General features: G+C 38.2%; 1 long non-coding RNA gene across 10 annotated transcripts in view; it reads left to right on the top strand.

The window, feature by feature from the left end:
- Positions 1–17,417, top strand: part of LOC109439778 (NXPE family member 3) — a 43,014-nt gene that overhangs the window by 8,901 nt on the left and 16,696 nt on the right. The window contains exons 4-7 of one of the 10 annotated variants that reach the window (XR_012495234.1): positions 4,468–4,564; positions 5,025–5,074; positions 5,202–5,301; positions 10,272–11,026. This is a non-coding gene — a long non-coding RNA (NXPE family member 3). Of the gene's footprint in view, positions 1–4,411; positions 4,565–5,024; positions 5,140–5,201; positions 5,302–5,394; positions 5,613–8,937; positions 9,284–10,271; positions 11,027–17,417 lie in introns of those variants that run through there. The other 9 variants (XR_012495235.1, XR_012495231.1, XR_012495237.1 and 6 more) reach the window with 9 other exon arrangements.

Here is a 17,417-nt window from a genome sequence, read left to right as displayed (position 1 = left end):
TATATACTGTAATAAAAGAAGAAACAGAGGGAAACATCATAGAATACCACCACACAGAAATAATAGACAACAACAAAAAGGCAAAGAAACAATGCAGACACAGCCTTACCAGAAAACTAAAGATAGAATGATACAAAATCCTCACATATTGATAATCACCCTAAATGTAAATGGACTGAACTCACCAATAAAAAGGTACAGAGTAGCAGATTGGATCAAAAAACGAATCCCAACCATATGCTGTCTCCAAGAGACACATCTCAGCTACAAGCACAAGGATAGACTCAAAGTGAAAGGGTGGAAATTGACACTCCAAGCAAATGGTACCCAGAGAAAATCAGGTGTGCCATAATGATATCAGATGAAACAGACTTCAGGGTGAAAAAGATAACAAGAGACAAAGATGGATATTTCATAATGGTAAAGGGGAATATACAACAAGAAGACATAAGAGTCATCAATATTTATGCCCCCAATCAGGGAGCACCGAAATATACCAAGCAACTACTAACAGAACTAAAGGGAGAAATTGACCAAAACATAATTATACCAGGGGACTTATATACATCATTGACAGCTATGGATAGATCATCCAAATAGAAAATAAATAACGAAATAGTAGCCCTAAATGATACATTAGATGAAATGGACACAATTGACATATTTAGAGCACTTTGTCCTAAAACATCAGACTATACATTCTTTTCTAGTGTACATGGAACATTCTCAAGGATAGACCATATATTGGGACACAAAATCAGCCTCAGCAAATTTAACAAGATTGAAATCATACCAAGCATATTCTCTGATCACAAGGCTTTGAAATTGGATGTCAACTGCAAAAAGAAAGCAGGAAAAAACACAAATATATGGAGATTAAACAATATACTTTAAGAACGACTGGGTCAAAGAAGAAATTAGAGGAGAGATCAAAAGATACATAGAAACAAATGACAATGAAAATACATCCTCCCAAAATTTTTGGGATGCAGCGAAAGCAGTTTTAAGAGGGGAATTTATATCATTACAGGCCTAGCTCAAGAAACAAGAAAAATCCCAAGTAAATAGCCTCATGTTACACCTTAAAGAACTAGAAAAAGAAGAACAAGTGAAACCCAAGGTCCGCAGAAGAAAGGAAATAACAAAAATCAGAGCAGAACCAAATGAAATAGAGAACAAAAAGACAATAGAAAAAATTAATGTGATAAAGAGCTGGTTCTTTGGAAAGGTTAACAAAATTGACAAACCCTTGGCTAGACTCACAAAGATAGAAAGAGAGAAGACACGAGTTAACAAAATCAGAAATGAAAAAGGAGAAGTTATCACAGACACCACAGAACTACAAAGGATCATCCAAGAATACTATGAAGGACTATATGCCACCAAATTCAATAACCTAGAAGAAATGGACAAGTTCTTAGAAACATATAGCTTTCCAAGGCTGAACTATGAAGAACTGGAAAATCTAAACAGACCGATCACCAGTAACAAAATTGAATCAGTCATCCAAAACCTTCCCAAAAGCAAAAGTCTGGGACCTGATGGCTTCACTAGTGAATTCTACCAAACCTTCAAAGAGGATCTAATACCAATCCTGCTCAAACTCTTCCAAAAATTGAAGAAGAGACAGTACTCCCTAACTCATTTTATGAGGCCAACATTACCCTGATACCAAAACCTGGTAAGGACAACACAGAAAAGGAAAACTACAGACCAATATCTCTGATGAATACAGATGCAAAAATCCTAAACAAAATTCTAGCAAATCGAATACAACAATGCATTGAAAAGATTATTCATCACGACCAAGTGGGGTTCATCCCCGGGGCACAAGGATGGTTGAACATCCGCAAATCCATCAATGTGATACATCACATAAACAAAATAAAGGACAAAAATCATATGATTATATCAATTGATGCAGAAAAAGCATTTGACAAGATACAACATCCATTTATGATTAAAACACTTAATAAAATAGGTATAGAAGGAAAATACCTTAACATAATAAAGGCCATATATGACAAGCCCTCAGCTAATCTCATAATTAATGGTGAAAAACTGAAGCCCTTTGCTCTACGTTCAGGAACACGACAGGGCTGTCTCCTATCACCTCTGCTTTTCAACATAGTGTTGGAAATCCTTGCCAGAGCAATCAGGCAAGAGAAAGAAATAAGAGGCATCCAAATTGGGAATGAAGAAGTTAAATTATCACTCTTTGCGGATGACATGATGCTATATATAGAAACCCCTAAAGACTCCACCAAAAAGCTATTACAAACAATCAACGAATACAGTACAGTTGCTGGCTACAAAATCAATGTACAAAAGTCCATTGCCTTCCTATACACTAACAATGAAATCTCAGAAAAAGAAATACAAAAAACAATTCCTTTGCAATTGCAGCAAAAAGAATAAAATACCTAGGAATAAACTTAACCAAGGATGTGAAAGACCTATATGCTGAAAATTATAAGACATTTTTGAAAGAAATTGATGAAGACACAAAGAAATGGAATGACATTCCGTGCTCATGGATTGGAAGAATCAACATAGTTAAAACGGCTATATCACCCAAAGCAATATACAGATTTAATGCAATTCCCATCAAAATCTCAATGGCATTTTAAAGAAATAGAACAAATATCATCAGATTTGTTTGGAACCACAAAAGACCTCAAATAACCAAAGCAATCTTAAGAAAAAAGAACAATAATGGAGGTATCACACTCCCTGACTTTAGCTTGTACTACAAGGCAACTATAATCAAAACAGCATGGTATTGGGAGAAAAACAGACACATAGACCAATGGAAAAACTTGAGAATGGAGAAATAAAACCACATAAATGGACAGATAATTTTTGACAAAGAAGCTAAAAACATACAATGGAGCAAAGACAGCCTTTTCAATAAATGGTGCTGGGAGAATTGGATAGCCACATTCAAAAGAATAAAACTGGACTGCTACCTGTCACCATGTACCAAAATTAATTCAAAATGGATCAAAGACTTAAGCATAAGACCTGACACAATAAACTGCTTAGAAGAAAACATAGGTACTAAACTTATGGACCTTGGGTTCAAAGAGCATTTTATGAATTTGACTCCAAAGGCAATGGAAGTAAAAGCTAAAATAAACGAATGGGACTACATGAAACTTAAAAGCTTCTGCACAGCAAAAGAAACCATCGACAAAATAAAGAGCTGACCTACTGAACGGGAGAAGATTTTGGAAACAGTGCCTCCAATAAGGGGCTAATATCCAAAATATACAAGGAATTCATGAAACTCAACACCAAAAAAACAAACAACCCAATTGAAAAATGGGCAGAGGACCTGAAAACACATTTTTCCAAAGAGGACATACAAATGGCAAATAGATATGTGAAAAAATGCTCAACATCACTAATCATCAGAGAAATGCAAATAAAAACCACAATGAGATATCACCTCACCCCAGTCAGAATGGCTATCATCAACAAGACAAATAGTAACAAGTGTTGGAGAGGCTGTGGAGAAAAAGAAACCCTCAGACACTGTTGGTGGGAATGCAGACTGGTGCAGCCGTTATGGGAGGCAGTGTGGAGGTTCCTCAAAAAATTACGAATAGAATTACCGTATGACCCAGCAATCCCTCTCCTGGGTATCTACCCAAAAATCTGAAAACATTTATCCATAAAGACACATGTGCTCCAATGTTCATTGCAGCTTTGTTTACGGTGGCCAAGACATGGAAACAACCAAAATGTCCTTCGATAGATGAATGGATAAAGAAGTTGTGGTATATATACACAATGGAATACTATTCAGCGGTAAGAAAAGATGATATAGGAACATTTGTGACAACATGGATGGATCTTGAGAGTATGATGCTAAGCGAAATAAGTCAGACAGAAAAAGCAGAGAACCATGTGATTTCACTGATATGTGGTATATAAACCAAAAACAACAGAAGAACAAGACAAACAAATGAAAAACAAAACCTCATAGACACAGACAATAGTTTAGTGGTTACCAGAGCGTAAGGGGGGTGGGGGGTGGTAGATGAGGGTAAGGGGATCAAATATATGGTGATGGAAGGAGAACTGACTCTGGGTGGTGAACACACAATGGGATTTATAGATGATGTAATACAGAATTGTACACCTGAAATCTATGTAATTTTACTAACAATTGTCACCCCAATAAATTAACAAAACAAAACAAAACAAAACAGTGTAGACAGGATATGTGTATGACAAAACCATGTGAAATTCCCAGTGCAGGACTGGAGGTTGGGAAATACCGATACACTTTTCACTGTCCCTTTTTTTACTCCAGGTGATTCAGAGTCTCAGAACCACATCGAAGTTCAATCAACAATAACAATATTGGTCATTGTTTTAGCATATTTGTATTTTTTTTCTTTAGATTTGATGTCCCAGCTCTCTGCTCCACCCTACATTATTTCATCGTATGTATTTCAGGGCAGTGGGCACTGACACAAGCTGAATCCCGCCCTGACTCCTGCAGACCTCAGTCACCTCTCCGTTATCCTCTGGAATAACCCAGGCTGACTCGCAGGTAGATGCCCTCTCCTCCCTCATGCCCAAACCCTCCCATTGTGGAGTCACAGTATATCAATAAAAAAAATCTACAATGAACACCAAATACATTTGATGAGAATTTACAAGTGAAGACAAAATGTAAGTTCTCTCACTAATGACTTTTGGTTATGGTGAATTATTATTTAAAATAATTGTGAAAGAGGTCATTAGTGCACAGACCCAGGGGTGACCTTGGCATCCGCAAATAGAATCTACTTGTTTACAGGAAGCTGCAATGATTTCTAAGTCCAGGAAGTGAGACTCTAAATTGTAGGGGAAACCTAGTGCTTCGAATGGTGGATTTTGAGAGACACAGTGCCCGGAATAGATTGCAGTATCAGGCAGAACATGTACCCCTCTAGGAAAATTACCAAATAACAAACTCTTTATAATTGGGAGGGGCTATCATAAACGTTTACTGTTCTATGCTCCAACAGGTTTCCTGGTTCGTGCTGGATATTTCAGAGAAGAGTCTAGGTTGCCATGGGTCCGTTCATGGGGCAAAGCAAGGGGTACAAGATTCTGACTGTGGGGTTGGTCTTTCTGGTCTGGGTGAGTACTACCCTTTTCTCCACTCCTGTGATCGCTGGCTTATTGGTTGTCTCCTTATGCAGCCCCAATGGGATTGATTACTGCCTTAATCTGGAAGAAGGGACTGAGGGAGTTTTCAATCTTCTCTCTGCCCCTGTGTGACTCCACGTCAGCAATTGCAGGGTGGGATGCCATCCGTAGGAGGCGGGTGAGGGGTTGGGTGTTGGGGTCTATAAGGGGATTAGAAACACAAACCTGGAAGAGATTATTCAGGGAAATTCCAGTGGAGAAAAAAATAAGCTATTCACATTGTTCTCAGCTCTCTCACCTTTTCTGCCGAAGTGTAAGAGAAAGAGATAGAAGTCTGTGGTGCCACGTCCTGCTTTTTAGCACAGAGAAAAAGAGGCAGGGCTTCAGGGAAAAAAATCTCTGTCTGGAAAGAATGGGCAATTGTCTGGAGTGACTTTACTGTGTCTCTTGGGAACTCAGCTATGGTGAGTTACCTCCACGAAAAGGCTTTTCCCTTTTTGTCCTTAGGTCAAAACTGAAGTTGTGGTGTTTAATGTAGCTATAGATGCACTTTGATGGCCTGTTTAAATTCAGGTTTAAAACAGTTAAATGGGTTATTGATAATTAAATAGTAGGAGATTTCACATGAAAATATGGATTTCTGGTCTCTATTAAAAAGTGGTTGACCTCAAAAGATGGGTTCATAAATTGGTCTTCATTCTAAGAGCATGAAGGAAATTGGCAGGGAAACCCTAATTCCTTAATAAACTGGTTCAAAGAAAGTGTTGGTTTCATTACCAGAGAAACCTTTCATTGTGAGAGAGTCAGACATCTTGGTGCAGCAGCCAAAGCATCCCACCTTTTAAAAAAAACTTGAATTATAACATACATAAAAATGTAGAAATCATAGTGCTCAACTAAATAAAAGATAACAAACCTGTATAATCATCACTCAAGTCAAAAAATAAAAATTATCAGTATACCCAGAAACTCCCTCTTTTGCCTCCCTCTCCATCACTACTCCCCTCTCTTCTTTTCAACTATAGACATTATAGTGTATTTTTGCATGTTTTTGCATTTTATAGAAATGTAATCATACACTATGAACTCTTTTATGTGTGTCTACTTTCACTTACTCAATATTTTTGTGAGATTCATCTACATACACATATTTTTGTGTGTGTAGGTGTATGTACATGCATATTTGATGGATACATTTTAGGGATGATATAGAATTTATATGGAAATTATAAACATCATAATGGTTATGTGGGAGAGATTGAAGGGAGAGCAATTGAGGAAGTATTTTGTTGTAGTGTAAGACTATTATTCTTAATTTTCATTTCATTCTAGTCCTCCAGTGTATGAATATATGACAATTTATTTATCCGTTTAACTTGAGATGGATTTTTGGAGGGGGCTATTTTAAATATAGCTTGGTTCACATATGCATGCCTTTCTGTTGGATATACGAGCTAACCTGCGTGGTCCTAAGGTATGCATCCCTTAAATTTCAGTACATACTGTCAAATAGGTTTCCAAGCAATTTCTGCAATTTATGATCTCACCAGCATGATCTGAGAGATTCAGTTGCTTCAGAGCCTCAGTAACATTGGTACTGTCTGTCTTTTAGTTGCAGCCTTTCTTTGATATGTAAAGGTATTTCACTGTGGTTTTAATTTGCATTGCTTTTCTTACCAGTTTAGCTGAGCACCTATTCACGTGTTTATTGGTCATTGGTCCTCTATTGTGAAATGCTATTAAAGTATCTTCTATCCATTTGTAAGTTGTCTGTCTTTCCTTATTAATTTGTAGGAATTCTTTGTAGATTTTGGGTATAAGCTCCTCCATTTGTTGTACATGTTGCAAATATCTTCTCCAGCTCTGTGTCGTGCGTGCCTTTCACTCTAATAGTGTGTTTCGATTAAAAGAAATTATTATTTTATTTTTAAATTTTATTTTATTGTGATAAGAACATTTAACATGAGATCTACCTGCTTAACAATTTCTTAAAATGTACAACATGATATTACAGGTACAGTGTTGTACAGCAGATCTGTAACACTTACTCCTCTTGCTTAACTGAAACTTTCTGCCCATTAATTAGTAACTCCCCATCCCCCCTCTCCCTAGACCCTGGCAAACAACACTCCGCAATTCCATTCTATAAATTTGACGATTTTAGATACTTCGCATAAAGGGAATCAATCATGCGATATTTGTGTTTCTGTGACTGGCTTTTCACACAGCTCAGGGAGCTGTGTGGAGCCAAGATGAGGAGCTGTGGTAACAGTCCTGGCGTGGAATTAACCCCTGGTCATTCACAAAAGCTGAAAGCATTCACAGACTCTACAAAGGAAGTTTTTATAAAGTTAGGGCAGAGAGAGAATGCCCATGGCAGTGTCCAAAGATGTCAGCTGCCTAGGGTAATAAGAAGAGAAACACCGGTGTTGTGTCAGGGGGTGGGGTACGCGGGGAGTCCAGAGCCTGAGAGTGGAGAGCTGCACTAACTTCAGGTTAGCTTTTTCTTATGTAGGAAAGGGGGAGTAGGTCAGGCAGGTTTGAAGCTGGGAGCTAAGCGTTCTCTTCCTGATCCTATGGCAGTGTACCGAGGGTAGGGATTCTGGCAAGAGGGTGTCCTGAGTCTCTCTACCAATTTAGGTAAGTCTGGTTTCACGCGGGGCTAGAGTGTAGGAGCTTGTCAGGTAGTTTTATTATTTCTCACAAAGGGGATTGGTCTGTGAATTGTTCCTGAATCTGTGTGTTCCTGGAGGTAAAGAGGATCCAGAGCTTCCTACTTTGCCACCTAAAAGATGTCACTCTGAAGTTTTCTCTTTTTATTTCTATGCACACAGATTGTATTTTTCTTTTTATAATTCCTCTTTGGTTAAAGAGAAATTAAGCAGAAGATTTTTAAAACTTGAAGTATTTTGCACATACGAGAGAATATATATATACCGTGTATATATATACATACACATGATATACATGATATATATATACATACACGATATACATGATATATATATATATATATATATATATATATATATATATATATCCTGTATATGACATAACAGGAATAATAAAACAAATATCCATATAACCTCCCATACCTACTAATTCTTTGCAAGTTAAACAGTTATTCTTGGTCTTTCTCTCTCCAATCTGTTCAAATTTGCTGTAACCAGAACTCTCGGCCACTCTTACTTGTCAGTTCAAATCTTCAGGACCCTTTGTGTGGTGGCAAAGCAGCAAGTGGCAGGAGGGAAAACAGTCTCTGCTTCTAGGAACATGGGTCATGTTCACCTTCATTTTTTTTTTGCCATTTGTTAGTGATGGATGGGGAGCCATTCTAATCTGTGATCTCCCAGTTCATGGCCCTCCTGATATTCTCCCAGCCCAGGATGAGGGCCTATGAACAGGCTCCACAAGGATCTGACACCTTACGAGGTATACAACATCTGACAATTAAGCTCGCAAATTTGTTGCAACGATGTTGCTAACCTTTTTTGTTATCAGAGAGATTACTCATTATGAATTTGTACCAACTGGACAAACAGTTAACTAGGTTTATGATTTGGAAGTGCTGAAAAGGCTGTGCGAAAAGTTAGACAACCTGAACTTATCACCAACAATTCATGGCTCTTGCATCACGACAATGCACCAGCTCACATGGCACTGTCTGTGAGGGAGTTTTAGCCAGTAAACAAATAACTGTATTGGAACATCCTCCCTACTCACCTGATCTGGCCCCCAGTGACTTCTTTCTTTACCCGAAGAAAAGGAAATAAATATTGAAAGGAAGACATTTTGATGACATACAGGACATCAAGCGTAATACAATGACAGCTCTGATGGCCATTTCAGAAAAAGAGTTCCAAAATGGCTTTGAAGGGTGGACTAGGCGCTGGTATCGGTATAGCTTCCGAAGGGGAGTATTCGAAGGTAACCGTAGTGATACTCAACAATGAGGTATTTGGCACTTTTTCTAGGATGAGTTCACAACTTAATTGTCCAACCTCGTACTTCCCCCCAAGATGCCACGGGCCTCTGTGGGCCAAGCATCCCAAGGAACCACACAGTAGTGGAGTTGGAGCCCAGACTCTGTGATGTTCATTCCTGCTCCTCTCCAGCCCAGAGATGAGCCAGTCCTGTGAGTGTTTCTCCTCCAGCGATCAAATCAGACACTGCAGCCTCAAACACACCCTCCATGTGTCACCATGGATTTTGAGACTTGTCTTGTCTGAATAACACTTGTCTGAGCAGAGGGGACTATGGTGGGTGTAGGCGTGTATCTGATAGGCCAGGTGCACAGGCTTCCTCTCACATCTGTTACCACCCTCCATTACACAGAACATGGCTTCTCTCTACTGCTCTTCCTGTTTGCATCCTCACACTTCTCTGGTCTGTATTTGTGAGGTTGTGTTTCTCAGAATATGACACCAGAGAGCTCTGAGCCCCAGAGGAGACTCTTTGTTGTAGCAAACACCATTTCTTCCTAGAAAACAATCTGCCATATCTCAGTCCTTTTTCAAACTCACACTTGTGTCTGTGCCTTTCTACAGCTTCTCACTTTTCCAATGGTTTCTGTAGTTGAATCTGAGTCCAATTAGAGAGGAAGTTCCCTAGGGGATGGTCTAACCTCCTTCTTCTATAACCCTCAGCAGCATTGAGGAATGGGCTTGCTCACCCACAACTCTGTTGGAAATCTAGGGTGGAGATGGTGGGAGAGAGGGACTAGGAAGAAAAAAGAGGACACTTAATCAGAATGACAGGTTCTGGAAGGAAAGCAGGACTTGTGAGGCGTGAGGAAAGCTATAGATGTGACAGTTGCATGCAGACCTGTACTTATCTCTGTGTACGTTGTGGCGAGGGGGTGGGTGGGGGTGTGGGGAAGGTGGTAGTAGAGGGAATAAGGCTGAGATAAGGAGACAGTTGAGATCCAGAGACATAACTTCACCTTCACACAAGATGAATGTGGTAATGACTCAGACACGAGGCTGATGAGTGACAGACAGCCTGGTGCAGGCAGGATAGGACTCCTGGCAGAGGGGACTAGCTTTGGTGAGTGGACAGCTCCTACCCAGAAGAAAGTGAGGGAAACACAAACCACTGATAGAGTCTCCTTTCTCTACCCACAGGTCCTCTATTTCAAGATGTCTTGGCCTAACAGCACCGTCCCTCGGCCCCCCGCACCCCGCCCTGCCTCTCAATCTGCCTCTGAGTCCACAGCATCTCCCTCCCTCTTGGACTCTCTCCCCCAGGAGCTGGCCAACCTCACCCACCTCCTGTACTGGCCTCTGACCCCAGGAGATGAGGGGGACTTTTTGGCCTCCACCAGCCCCCAGGCCTCCACCTACCACCTGAGGGGTCCTGCCCAGACCAGCTATGCCCTGAGAGGCTCCCTGGAGGCCATCCTTATCGCCAGAGACCACCGGGGCCGACCCAAGACCCACGGTGGGGATCTGTTTCGGGCTCAGCTGTTGGGGCCTGACTTGAAGGCTGGGCTCCCTGGGGATGTCCAGGATCTGGAGAACGGCACATACTTGCTGTCCTTCCCCCTGCTCTGGGCTGGGAAGGCCCAAGTACAGGTGCGCCTGATCCACTCCAGCGAGGCAGTTGGGGTTCTGCGAAGAATCTGGACAGAGAAAAGGGCCACAGTTGATTTTATGGGCTACTTTCGGGGCCCCACAGGAACTGAAGAGACTGTCATTTGCAATGTTGACCCCCAGTCAACTGGAACAAGAGGGCCTACCTGCCAGTACAGGGATGTGGATTCGGGTGAGCTCTGGTTCTGTGCTCGACCCTCTACCCTGCCTTGCAGCTCTTTAGTTGGGCACTCAAGTGGGCGTTACCTGAAAGTGACTACACCACAGGATGAGGCCCTGCTGTCGTGGTAAGAAAACCCAGAATGTGGGATGCTGGCCCCACCCTAAGCCACATCCTGCCTTTTGAATATTGTCCCTGTGACCCAATGGCCCTCCCCAGGTTACACCCTCATTTATTTATACTCTCATTCAACACATGTGTTTTTAGCACCGTTATGTGACAGACTTTTCTACACAGATAGATACCCTGTTTCTCCCAAAATAAGACCGAGCTGGACAATCATCTCTAATGCGTCTTTGGAGCAAAAATTAATGTAAGACCGGTATTATATTATATTATATTATATTATATTATATTATATTATATTATATTATATTATATTATATTATATTATATTAATTACGTTATGTAATACTCAGTCTTCTGTTATCATAAAATAAGACCAGGTCTTATATTAATTTTTGCTCCAAAAGATGTATTAGACCTGATTGTCAGGCTAGGTCTTATTTTTGGGAAAACACAGTATATATCACAAAAAACTGGTCCGGATATCCATTTAAGAAGATTACAATTGATTTCCTGGAATTCTCCAGGAATGATAAGAAATGAAATATTCAAGGCAGTGTGAATCACCTCAGGGCAAAAGTGCCTTGAATGCATCATTCATTTCTCTAAATTCCTGCCTACACTTTTCTTTTCATCTGAAGATTCTTTACTTTGTTAGCTTTTCAATTATTTAAAAATCCATTTTAAAAAATATTTTTAAGAAAACCTTTTTGTCCGAATTTTTAGTTGTTCTCAGTGTATTTTTGTCGTGAATACTTGGGTCTGCTATATGACCAGGAAAATTAAGTCTCCATTCTATTTTAATTGTTTCCGTTGGTAACTTTAATATTTGTTGTTTCTGTTTCTTTTAAGATTTATTTCCTTTTTCTAATTTCATGATTCAGGACAATTAACCAATACATCAATCCTCTTTATATGGGATAAAATTATAAGACTATAAATTTTCCCTCTGAGTATAGTTTTAGCTGCATTCTCCAAATCTTGTCTATGGGAGCTTCATTTTATTCAGTATTACGTGTTTTATAATTTCTACAGTGATTTCCTCCTTAAGTCATGAATTATTTAGGAATTATTTTTAGTTTCTAGATATAGGGTAGGGAGTTGGGTATCTTTGTATTTTTTCTTAACTTATTTGCATTATGACTAAAAGTATGGTTTCTAATACCTATTCTTTGAAATTTATTGAGAATTTATTTGTGACACAACAGATGACTAAACTTTTTGTGTTCTATATTTCCTTGAAAACCATTTGTATGCTCTATTTCTTCAGAATGAAATTCTGAACCTATTTGATTTAGCTTGTTAAGTTTTATTCCAAACACATATATCTTCACTATTTTTTTGTCTGCTTAGTCTATTAGTTTCAGACATAAATGTAGTATATTGTGTTTGTAGGTTTGTAGATTTGACTGTTTCTCATCTTAATTCAGGAAGTTTTCATTTTAGATATTTCTAGGCTCTGTTGTTAAATACATTCAATTTTGTGATTGTTTTATGTTAATGGTAAATTATTTATGTTACTTTCTTGCTTGTTGTCTTAAGTCCTAATTTTTACACTATGAATATTGCTAGAAGAGCTTTCACTTGCTTAGAATTTGCATGGCGTACCCCTTTTCATCTCTTTATATTTCAATGTTTTTTTTGGTGTGTGAAATAGTCTCTTGACATGGAATGTGGCATTTGTTTAGGCGTAGTTGAATAAATCATAGAAAAGACTAGATCCATGAAGATAAGTAACTTTACCTAAACATAATAGGCATTCAAAACAATGGGGAATGCATTGAACAGAAATAAACAGAAAAGAATATAACTAGATCTGAACCTCAATGTATATACATAAAGATCAACGTCAGGACGATTAAAGACCTGAATGTGAAAAATCAACCTTAAAACTTAGTAAGGTAATAGCAGAAAACACCTTTATGATTTTGGATTAGGAAAATATTATTTTAGACATAACAAAAGGCATAAATCATAAAAGAAAATATTCATAATGGGGTGATATATAAATTAAAAACTTCTCCATGACCAAAAGTTCCGTAAACATAGTTTAAGTCAAGATATAAACTGGGAGATTATACCTGTAGCACACATAATTGACACAGAATTAGTACTTACAATAGAAAATAGTTATTGCATACATCAATAATGCATCCCTTTTTGTGGCAGCCTGGTATTTCATCATATCAGTTTTTTTAAATATTCATCCATTGAGGACATTTGGGTTGTTTCCAGTTTTTGACTATTGTAAGTAAAGCTTCCATAAATATTCATACTTAGATTTTTATGAGAACATGTTTTCACTTCTCTGGAATAAATGTCTGTGTGCAATTGCTGGGTTATGTAATTAGTGGATATTTAATTTTATAAGAAACTGCCAAACTGTTTTCTAGAGTGGCCATACCATTTTACATTCCCACCAACAACGTCTTAGAGTTCCAGTTTTTCTGCACACTCCCCAACATTTTTTATTTAGTGATTTATTTATTTCTATCTAAAGAGAGATCTAGTTCAAACCTGGCTAAATGTTAAGATCCTCTAGAGCTGGATGTTGACTACATAATAAAGTAACTTTAACAATGTGCATAAAAAGTAGAAAAATAAGGCAGATAACAAGGTCAGATGAGTCTTTCAAGAAGTTGTCCTTTGAAGGAAAGGAACCTGACTGAGTTGTAGATACAGGGAGAGGTAGTGGAAGAGGTGCTTCATTCAGTGCAGCAGATGTGATTATGTTTATATTCTCGGGAAAAAGAACTGGGGGGCAGAAGTTGAAGATGGTGCAAAAAAGAAGGAGGAGGAGGAGGAGGAAAGAAAGTGGTGCAATCTAAAAGCTGCAGAAGGAGGTAGCATTAGGGTACAGTGGCACCTCTTCTCCAAAATGGGGCGAGTAGGAGGTCAGGATGGGTGCCGGTTGACATATTTTCTGGTAACGGAGTTAATGTTGAGAAAGCTCCTGTAAATTAACATGTTGCCCCTGCCCCTCTCTCCCCTGCCTTGGGAAGTGAAGGAAGAAAGACAGGTAAGGGGCCAAGCTCAGCTTTGAGGACTGGGAGAGACAGGTAGGTGGAAACACACAAAAAGATCACCCAACAGCATTTCCTGCCTCAGTGGAACTCTAGCCCATGAATTTTAGAGACAGCAGTTCACGCATACATTCGTGCTACAAATATGTATTCTTAATAGCTATTTATTTAATTATAGACTACTCAGCAGCTCATAATCCTATTGTCTGAATTTTTTGTTTTGATAAAAAATTTAAATATAGTTTATTGAGATGTAATTTATATACAATGAAATGTATTTGTTACAAATGTGCAAGTCAATGAGTTCTTATAAAAGTGTACACCTGTTTAACTGTCGCTACAGTCAAGATACAGAATATTTCCACCATCTCTGAAGATTCCCTTGTGTCCCTTCACAGTCAAGTTCCCTCACCCACCCCAAGCCCAGGCAAACACTGGTTTCCTTTCTGAAAGTATATGTTAGTTTTGCCTTTTCTAGAATTGCATAAAAATAGAATCATGCAGTTTGTACTCTTGTATCTGACTTCTTTTGCTCAGTAAAATGTTTTTTGAGATTCATCCATATTGTTGCATATCAGTAATTTTCTCCTTTTTATTAATGAATGGTGTTCCATTGTATGGATAGACCACAGTTTGTTTATCCTTTCACCTCTTGATGAACATTTGAGTTGTTTCCAGATTTTGACTATTATGAATAAAGTTGCTGTCAATTGCGCAACTTTAACAATTTTTGCCTAAAACAATTTTGTGGGCAAATATTTTCATTTCTCTTAGATAAACACCTGTGTGTGGAATTGTTGGAATTTTCTTATTACCAGAGTTTATGGTTTTGATTTACAAAATCGAGCAGATTGTGCAGAGTTCTCATACCCACTTTCCCACACAATTTTCCTATCATTAACATCTTACAGTAGTGTGTTATATCTCTTACAATTAAAAAACCAATATTGATACATTATTATTAGGTAAAATCCATGGTTTATTTAGCTTTCCTTAGTTTTATTCTAATGTCCTTTTTCTGTTCCAGGATCCAATCCAGAATACCATATTATATCTAGTTGTCATGTCTCCCAAGGCTTTTCTTGGCTGTGACATTTTCTCATACTTTTCCTGTTGTTGATGACCTTGACAGCTTTTTTAAAAAAATTTATTGGGGTGACAATTGTTAGTAAAATTACATAGATTTCAGGTGTACAATTCTCTATTACATTATCTATAAATCTCATTGTGTGCTCACCCCCCAAAGTCAGTTCTCCTTATATCACCATATATTTGATCCCCCTTATCCTCATCACCCACTCCCCGCTCCCCTTAGCCTCTGGTAACCATTAAACTAATGCCTGTGTCTATGAGTTTTTGATTCTCATTTGTTTGTCTTGTTCTTTTGTTGCTTTTGGTTTATATACCACATATCAGTAAAATCATATGGTTCTCTGTTTTCTCTCTCTGACTTATTTCGCTTAGCATCATACTCTCAAGATCCATCCATGTTGTCACAAATGTTCTTATATCATCTTTTCTTACTGTCGAATAGTATTCCATTGTGTATATATACCACAACTTCTTTATCCATTCATCTATCGAAGGACATTTTGGTTGTTTCCATGTCTTGGCCACCATAAACAAAGCCGCAATGAACATTGGAGCACACGTGTCTTTATGGATAAATGTTTTCAGATTTTTTGGGTTAGATACCCAGGAGAGGGATTGCTGGGTCATACGGTAATTCTATTCGTAATTTTATGAGGAACGTCCACACTGCCTCCCATAACGGCTGCACCAGTCTGCATTCCCACCAGCAGTGTCTGAGGGTTCTTTTTCTCCACAGCCTCTCCAACACTTGTTACTATTTGTCTTGTTGATGATAGCCATGCTGACTGGGGTGAGGTGATATCTCATTGTGGTTTTTATTTGCATTTCTATGATGATTAGTGATGTTGAGCATTTTTCATATGGCTATTTGTCACTTGCATGTCCTCTTTGGAGAAATGTCTCTCCAGGTCCTCTGTCCATTTTTCAATTGGGTTGTTTGTTTTTTTGTTGTTAAGTTTCATGAGTTCCTTGTATATTTTGGATATTAGCCCCTTATCGGAGGCACTGTTTGCAAAAATCTTCTCCCATTCAGTTGGTTGCCTCTTTATTTTGTCGATGGTTTCTTTTGCTGTGCAGAAGCTTTTAAGTTTCATATAGTCCCATTCGTTTATTTTAGCTTTTACTTCCATTGCCTTTGGAGTCAAATTCATAAAATGCTCTTTGAACCCAAGGTCCATAAGTTTAGTACCTATGTTTTCTTCTATGCAGTTTATTGTGTCAGGTCTTATGCTTAAGTCTTTGATCCATTTTGAATTAACTTTGGTACATGGTGACAAATAGCAGTCAAGTTTCATTGTTTTGCACGTGGTTATCCAATTCTCCCAGCAACATTTATTGAAGAGGCTGTCTTTCTTCCATTGTATGTTTTAGCTTCTTTGTCAAAATTATCTGTCCATATTTATGTGGTTTTATTTCTGGGTTCTCAATTCTATTCCATTGGTCTATGTGTCTGTTTTTTGCCAATACCATGCTGTTTTGATGATTGTAGCCTTGTAGTACAAGCGAAAGTCAGGAGTGTATTACCTCCATTATTGTTCTTTTTCTTAAGATTGCTTTGGTTTTCGGTCTTTTGTGGTTCCAAACAAATCTGATGATTTTTTGTTCTATTTCTTTAAAAAATGCCATTGGGATTTTGATGGGGATTGCATTAAATCTGTATATTGCTTTGGGTAATATGGCCATTTTAACTATGTTGATTCTTCCAATCCATGAGCATGGAATGTCTTTCCATTTCTTTGTGTCTTCTTCAATTTCTTTCAAAAATGTCTTATAGTTTTCAGCATATAGGTCTTTCACATCCTTGGTTAAGTTTATTCCTAGGTATTTTATTCTTTTTGCTGCAATTGCAAAAGGAATTGTTCTTTGTATTTCTTTTTCTGAGTCACTATTAGCATATAGGAATGCAATGGACTTTTGTACGTTGATTTTGTAGCCAGCAACTTTACTGTATCGTTGATTGTTTGTAATAGCTTTTGGTGGCGTCTTTAGGGTTTTCTATATATAGCATCATGTCATCTGCAAAGAGTGACAATTTAACTTCTTCATTCCCAATTTGGATGCCTCTTATTTCTTTCTCTTGCCTGATTGCTCTGACAAGGACTTCCAACACTATGTTGAAAAGCAGAGGTGATAGGGGACAGCCCTGTCATGTTCCTGAACGTAGAGCAAAGGGGTTCAGTTTTTCACCATTAATTATGAGATTAGCTGAGGGCTTGTCATATATGGCCTTTATTATGTTAAGGTATTTTCCTTCTATACCTATCTTATTAACTTTTT

The sequence above is a fragment of the Rhinolophus sinicus genome, linkage group LG03 (assembly GCF_036562045.2).
Source record: "Rhinolophus sinicus isolate RSC01 linkage group LG03, ASM3656204v1, whole genome shotgun sequence".
NCBI classification, from domain to species: domain Eukaryota; kingdom Metazoa; phylum Chordata; class Mammalia; order Chiroptera; family Rhinolophidae; genus Rhinolophus; species Rhinolophus sinicus.
The sequence above is the reverse complement of the archived record's forward strand: the minus strand, read 5'-3'. Positions and strand labels throughout refer to the sequence as shown.